This window comes from Octodon degus, unplaced genomic scaffold (genome assembly GCF_000260255.1).
Source record: "Octodon degus isolate 3935 unplaced genomic scaffold, OctDeg1.0 scaffold00079, whole genome shotgun sequence".
Taxonomy (NCBI): domain Eukaryota; kingdom Metazoa; phylum Chordata; class Mammalia; order Rodentia; family Octodontidae; genus Octodon; species Octodon degus.
Window position 1 is genome coordinate 1,638,175 of NW_004524655.1, and position 7,974 is coordinate 1,646,148.

Here is a 7,974-nt window from a genome sequence, read left to right on the forward strand (position 1 = left end):
GTGTAAGACAGAGAGGGAGAGGGAAAGGGAAGGAGAAGGAAGGGAGAAGGGAGGGAGGGAGGGAGAAGGGAGGGAGAGGGAAGGGGAAGGAGAAGGGAGGGAGGGAGAAGGGAAGGAGGGAGGGAAAAGGGAGGGAGGGTGAAGGGAGCGAAGGGAGGAAGGGAAGGAGGAGAGAAGGAGAGAGGGAGGAAGAGGGAGGGAGGGAAGAGGGAGGAGGGAGGGAGGGAGGGAAGGAAGAAAGGAAGGAAGGGAAGGAAAGGAAATAGGCCATATTCATGGTCAGGAAGAAATAAAGGTCCTGGTCGGGAGGCGACAGTCACGCTCTGTAAACAGAGCTTACTCATAGCATGCTGGGTTCTGTTTGATGTGGCCATTACAGGATAGAATGACTCAGAAAGAGAAGGGAATTCTGGGAGACCCACAAAACCCTGGGAAGTCTTCATGGGGATGGGGTGTGTGTGTGTGTGTGTGTGTGTGTGTGCTAAGATGGAACCCAGGGCCTCGTGCCTGCTCAGCAGAGCTCTGTCACTGAGCTGTGCACATAAACCCAGGTGGAGGCTCTTTGGCATGGTAGGCTCTGGGAGTGCAGACGAGGAAGGTCCTGAGGAAGGAAAAACAAGAGGCTAGAAATGATTAAGAAGCAGTAGATGAGCTTACGCCGTCCTCACAAAAGTCACCTGAAGAAGATACCAGTATCGCTCCCATTTTAAAGATGAGAAAACCGAGGCCCAGAGACACTATTAATCTGGCCCAGTTCACAGAACCGAGAGGAAACCAAATTCAGGCAGTGGAACTGTTATGAATGGTTGAAGGCAAGAGAACCGCCACACTTCTGGGGCTCTTAGAGCAGTGGCTACAAGTCTAGACATCCATGAGTCTGTTGTAGACATCTTTGGGCCCATTTCACTCTATCTGCTCCTTTTCTCTGGAACACTATCCACATTTCTTAGCTTTCCAATCCCCGTTTCCACACCCTAAAAATGGGACAGGAAGTATTTAGTTTGCTCTTCAGCGAGCTGTGGAGATTTGGAGAAATCAGAGTCATCAAAGTTGGGCATTTAGACATTTTCACTAGGGGGTTGCTGACATCGGGCGGAACAGGGCCCACAGAGGTGAGCGAGTCCGTCGTGGGCATTTAGAACGTGCTTGTCCATGTGGCCCTGGGTGTCTGTCACAGGCTGGCCACACTTCCAAAGGAAATGGGACTTCAGGATTCAAGGCTGGGGACAGTGCCCGGCATGGCAGAGGCTGGCTGTGGGGGTTCACTGTCTTGGTCACTAGGTTTCAGGAGGAGGCACATGCTGGGCCACAGAGCACGGTACACAAGCACCTTCCAAGCATAGCAGTCGTAGGAGGCCAGACGCCTTCCCCTGAGGGCCCCATGCTGTTGCTGCTATGTCACCATCAATAGCAGCGGGTGTCACAGTCCTGAGAGGCCCTGAAGAAATACAAGTGGCCTTGCTGTGCAGTGGAAAAGCCCCAGCGGTCACCCTCACCCCTCCCGAAGCACATGTGTGTACAAACACACGCACAGATGCTGCAGAAACCCGCCATGATGTGAGGCGAGTTCAACTTTTGATTCCCTGCGCAGGACTCAGCCACAGCAAGGACTCCTTCCTGAGTCCTAGTTATGCTGGTTGTGCTTTGGAGGAGTTGGGAGGGTGTGGACAGCAGCAGGCGATGCCATTGTTCTGCGGGTCTATTTAAAACAGTACCATGACTGGTAGGGTTTCAAACAATCAGGATGAACAGACACTTGGAATGTTTTTCCCTTGATTCCTTTGAGCTTTTGTTGAAACTGATGGCACAGGAAGGCTTTTTAAACCCCTTTATTTATTAAAAAAGATGCAATGAACTTCAGGGATGTCCTAAATATTTGAAGCCGCTCCCTAGTCAACCTCCCGGTCTCAGGGAACTCCTGAAGTTATCCTCAGGGGCCCTGGAAGTCATGGTTAATTCACTGCATGGAGAAGTGTGTGTTTGGGTTGAAGTGCTACCTTCCTCTGGCGGGACAAAGGGTGAGAGTCACCTCCGGGGCCCAGGGTCCTCGAGGGAGAAGGAGGCCAAACTCTGCCTCTACCTTTTTGCTTATGGTGACAACAGTTGGATCTCACCAGGCTGTCTCTGTAACCCAAAAGACAGTAAGGACTGTTTGCATGCACTGACCATTTGCTTATTTAAATGTGTTCTGAGTGCTTGTCTGGGGTTCTAGGCATAGATGTAGAGAGATGAAGGAAACCAACACAGATACAGAAGAAAACTAGAGAGGACCAGAGAGATAGCTCAAGGACTAAGAGACTGACTAGGCAAGTGCAGGGACCAGGGTTCGATCCCCAGCACCACATGCCATGCTGGCCCCGCCCTGGGTGCCTGAGCCAGTCAGAGTCTGGGCATGGTGGCACACAGCTGTAATCCCATCACTGGGGAGGCTGAAAACAGGAGGATCACTATGAGTCCAAGCTGCATAGTGAGACCCTGTACCAAATACAAAGAAAGGAAGGAAGGAAGGAAGGAAGGAAGGAAGAAAGAAAGAAAGAAAGAAAGAAAGAAAGAAAGGAAAAGAAAAGAAAAGAAAAGAAAAGAAAAGAAAAGAAAAGAAAAGAAAAGAAAAGAAAAGAAAAATAGAAGCTGGATTTGAGCCAAGCGTCTGTCACGCGGAGAAGCTGAGGCAGGAGGACTGCACGTTTGAACCCAGGCTGGGCAACTTAGCGAGACCCTGCCTTAAAATAAAAGCTAAAAGGGCTGGGGGTGTAGCTCTGTGGTAGAGCACCCTGGGTTCAAGCTTCAGTACTACAAATAAAAATTCAAGGACGTTGATGTGCAGTTCTTAGGAGTAGCTCAGAAAGAATACCTGAAGAAGAGTCAAGATCTAAGGGAGAGGACAGAGGAAACCACATTGAGGCAGAGTGTTGTGGGCAAAGGAACGGCACATGCAAAGGCCTGAGGTAGGAGATTTCCCGCAGGAAGAGCGAGGAAGCTGGGTTGGGGGAGGGGTGAGGATCAAGAGGTGATCTCAGAGCAAGAACTGCAGGGAACAGAGCCCAGGCTCCGTAACACGTGGACAATGACCAGCTGGTTCCCACACAGTAGGGTGAGAGAAGAAGGCAGAGAGAGCCTAGGGATCTGCCAGGACACAGACAGAGAGGCCTAAGGACCTGCGCAGGGCCACGCCGGCAGCTGGTGAAGAGTTTGAGGTTGGCTTCTACTTCCTCAGCAAAGGTCTAGGTGGGCATCTTGCCATGGCAGAGTGAAGGGATCCCTTCCCCATCCCGCCACACAGTGCCACCACCTCAGGCTCCACCTGCCAACAGTGCGCAGGTTGGGAAACCATGGCTTAGGGGCCAAGCCCTACAGCTACTGTGGCCTCTCCTCTGTGAGCTCCCGTGGTTCTGGGCTCCACACCGCAGTTCCCGTGGCTGGGGAGAGCTGAGAGCTCCAATTGAAGGAGGGATCCTCTCATTCCTGGCTCCTCAGCCCATTTTCCCCTTCCAGGGAATCTTTGTTGAAGGCCTTAGGGTATACTGGGGAAAGTGCAAAAACCAGGAGGAGTTTTCCAAAATAAGTTATAGAGGAGAGATTAAGATCCAAAAGGCCATTGTTGCTCATTCCCTGGCACAAAACCCTTCTCTAGATAATATCCAGGTAGCGAATTCAAATCCATCCAAGGCAGGCATCACAAGGATAGGGCTATGGGCACAACTTAGGAAGACAGGTTTAGAAGGAGGGGTTGGGAGTCAGTGGCAATGCAGATGACAGAGGACAGTGTGTGGCACCATATTGATCCACTTCAGTATCATAATGTGGCAGGTGGCAGCTTGGGTCCTGGAGACACAACCATAGATAAAGCATGGTCCCTGATCTCTGGGAGGGATGGGGTGAAGGAGCTGCCAGCCAGAGGACAAGGAAAGCAAAGATACAGACACCACAATGTACAGCCTCTTCTTCACCATAGAGGGATTAAGGCCACCATGGAAAGAGGGTGTAGGCATGGAAAGGTGTACCTGCTCCATCCAGGAATTTCGTGGAGGACTTCCTGGAGGAGGTGTGGTCTACACCAGTTTCCCAACCTTGATGCTATTGACATTTTAGACTGGATTATTCCTTGATGTGGAGGCTGAAAGATGCGTTGTAGGGTGTTTTGCAGTTATCTATGGCCTCCACGCATTCAACGTCAGAAGCAGCCTCAGCTCCCAAGATGGGACAACCAGACACTGCCAGCAGATTCAGCGACAAAATCTCCTGGCTAGTGAGAACCGCTGGTCTAGATGGAGGTACAGAAGAAAGCACCCCAAATGGAGGATGGAGGAAGGCTATGGGCCACTCTGGCCTGCTATAGCCTGGGCCACAGGTGGAGTGAGAATCTCACGTCGGGGCCCAGGGGAGTCCCCAAAAGGTTGAAAGTGGGTGAGCGGGGTCTTTAAGAGCTGCTCCCTGACTGGAAAGGAGAGGCCTGACAGAGAGACTGGGGGAAGGTCATCCCCATGGCCCCATCTAAGGCCAACCCACAGCCATGGGAGGCCTCGTGGGGACCCAGGACTGCCCACAGGGTCCGGCCCCACCAGGCCTGGCCCCAAGCTGACACATCCTCTGGGCAGTGGTCCAGGAGCTGAGCCAGGTAGAGTCCTCTCCCTCCCAGCTCTCTGGCTCCAGGAGACAATGCCAGAGTCCCTGTGCTCAGGACTTGTGGGAAAGACCTTTTCCCCTTTCTGGAAAGACCACCCATAGCCCAGTTTGTAAGGAGGGTCCAGTGTCACAGAGCAAAGCAAACCTTCCCATCAGGGCCAACTGTCCTCATTGTAGAGGCCTCCGCTGGCCAGGGCCAGGGCCCCACACAGCTGCCTGCACCACGCCAGGCAGAGTCACAGTGCACTCTCTGCGTAGGAAAACTTTTACTTCACTATGGCTTCATCCATATTTGTGTCTTGTCACATTATCTATTATATGTGAATGCCCATGTTTTGAGGAATAGAAACAAAACATACCAAGCACTAAGCCTCTGCTGTGCACCCTGTGAATGTCGGAAAGAAGCCGGGCCTCCTGGCTAGGGGGAAGCAGGCTCAGAGGACATGACAGCCGCAATCCACAGCGGGGGAGCCTGGTCCAGTCCCTCAGGTAACAGCTGGGTTCTCCACTCTGCCACTGCCCAGCCCTTCCATGCCCATGAGGCTGCGACCCCAACACTGGACCTTGGGGGGCTGAGCTCCTCCCCTCTCAAAAGCCTGGTGTTGGATAGCAGGAGCTAGACTACCTGCACTTCAGTTTTCAAATTTCTTGAAAAGAAAAAAAAAAAAAAAAAAAAAATAGAGACTGCAGTCTTGCAGTATTCCAGTTCATAAAAATGATAGCAGTGCTGGGGGTCTGCCTGCCTCCTGCTCCTGCCCAGGACCTTGGTCCACGCCTTTGGAGTTTGGAGCTCGGCACCTCAGCTCTGTGACAGCTCATGGTCCACAGGGAAGCCCGTGTGCTTTACCAAGTGTCTTCGCCTCCTCGGCGGCAGAACCCAACATGGCTGCCACTTCTTGTGCAGCTCGCCAATTGACTGAAGCACAGGAAAAGAGCAAAAGCAGGTAGGAGCATAAATCTGTCCTGTAAACTTGGGGATTAAGGGCCTCCTAGCATCCTTCGACCTGTAATTACAGCCCCGCCAAGGGAGGCCCCGGCCGGTGGAGGATAAGCGAGAACCCCGCCAGTTGCTGGCTGGGCCGGGGGACCTGTCAAGGTGGTTTACAGCCCTACTCTGGGCCTTCCCACCACCCCTCCCTGGTCCCCATCAGCCCAGGCTCCCCAGATAGCTGCAGAGCACAGCACAACCGGAACTGAGCCAGCACACACACTCAGTTCCCACCCAGGCTTGGTGGTGGATTCAGCCAGGACCTCCAAAGGGAGTCTGCAGAGCAGAGAAGGTGCTAGATGGAGGCTTCATCCAACCCAACCAGGCTCAGAAAGGAGCCAGAAAGATGTGGTGGGGCATGCTTGGAATCCGGGCACTTGGGAGGCTGAGGCAGAAAGACTTCTGTATGTTCAAGGCCAGCCTTAGCTACCTGGTGGGTCCTTGTGTCCAAAACCTAAGACACACAAGACAGCAAAAGCAGAATGAGGTCCTTGTCCTTCTTAAGACCCCACAGACTACGCAGACAACCTGCCTGCCTGGGGCCTGCAGCCCTCTGCACAGCAGGATTGGCAGATTTACCCTGGGAAGGACAAACTACAACCATTTCTGACATTCTGGGACCAGCGGGCTTCGGTTTCATGCACACAGTCCTGTGGTGGAAGCCAGGAGCAGTCCAAGACAATGTGCAAAGGAACAGCAACGGGGCCACGCACGTCTGTGGGACAGACAGCAGGTCCACCTCCAGGTCCACCCGTGGTCCCCTGCTTTGCAAAAGGACGTGAGACCCCAGACCGTTTTGTCAGCCCACAAGGTAGAAAAAGTCCTTCTGAAAGAGATGTTTTCCTTGAGGCAGGAACCAATAAGGTTTGGCCTCCTAGCTGCAGCTTAGGCTCCCTGGGCCAGGCTAGAGAGCGCGTGGCCACTGAGCACCAGATCCTAGAAGGAGAGGGGATCATGGAATCCGCCCAGCGCCGAATCTCGGGCACCCAGGAAGCGCCCGGCACATAGTAGGTTCCCTGGGCATCTGGCCAGCACTCGGAGCACTCTGGGCAGGTTCTGAGGACCCACTCAGCTGTCTCCTGGCTCCCGAGGCCCGGCCTGCCCTGGGGGCTCTGCAAGGCTTCAACCTGGAGATTTGGGGATCAGCAGCCACCCAGAGCTTAGCCACGAAAACAAAGCAGCCGCCTCTTTTTCTGGCGCCCCTCAGCTAGCCTACTGGCAATCACCACTCCCAGATGTAAACTGGGAAGTAGAGAACAGGGCCGTGAACATTTCCTCATGAGTCACTCTCCCAGTGTTCATCTTTAATGACTTATTAAAAACAGACCCGCTCTTCCTAATAGGTTACAGCGAACATGTGTTACTTTGGTAATTAGATTTTTTTTTCAAGAAGAAAAAAAAAAAAAACAATAACCAAACTCTTTTTATGTGCAAACAAGGATACACAACCGTGAACTTTTCTCTAAAATACTTGACAAGGCTTCTCCTAATTCAGACTAAGCATTTGGTTGTTTTAAAAAAAAAAAAAAAAAAAAAAAAAAAAGCCATTCCCAGCCAGACCTAGTGGGGAACGCACCCGGGATACGAACACTTGGGAGGCTGAGGCAGCGAGATTGCATGTTTGAGCCCTACCAGGCAACTTGGTGAGATCTTGTCCCAAAATAAAAAGTCTCTTGAGGGAGAGAAGAGCCTGAGTACGAGTCCCAGTACTGCGAAAGAGTAGAAAAGGAGGAAACAGAGATGGAGACGGAGAGGTAAAGCCATTCACAGGCTCAGCCCCCTGCCTCTGCATCCTCTGTAGGTATCTGAGGGCCGGGGAGATAGCTCAGGGACATAAGCGCCTGCCTGGCATGTGTAAGGTCCTAGGTTTCTGAGTTGTACTGTGGAAGCTGCCCTAGGCCGCCCTGAAGCAGGTAGGAGCAGTAGACCTGGGTTAGATACCACGGTCCTAATGACATCAGCAGCTTTCCAGAGGAAAACAACCCACTCCAGGCCCCTAGCTTCCAAAACACAAACAACTGCACGTTTTTTAAAAGAGTCCTGGACATCCTGCAAGCCACTCCCAAGCAATCCAGCCAGTGAATCCCCGGGAGGTGGACTTTTCTCCTAGTATCCTGCATTTTATCTGCTAAGCCGCCTGTGTATCTAGGGTCCTCCAACTCCAAAGCAAGTGAGGCTGTTTAATTACACTAATTGCCACCCCAGGCTGTAAATTTCAATGTTAATGCTTTACCAGGTGATTCATGTGGTAAATTACACACTTGTGATTTCACCAAGATTTACCTTCTAATCCTGAAGTCACTTAAGATACTAACACGCCCACGCCCCCAGAGCTGGCTGCTGGAGGAGGGGAGATAGGCCTG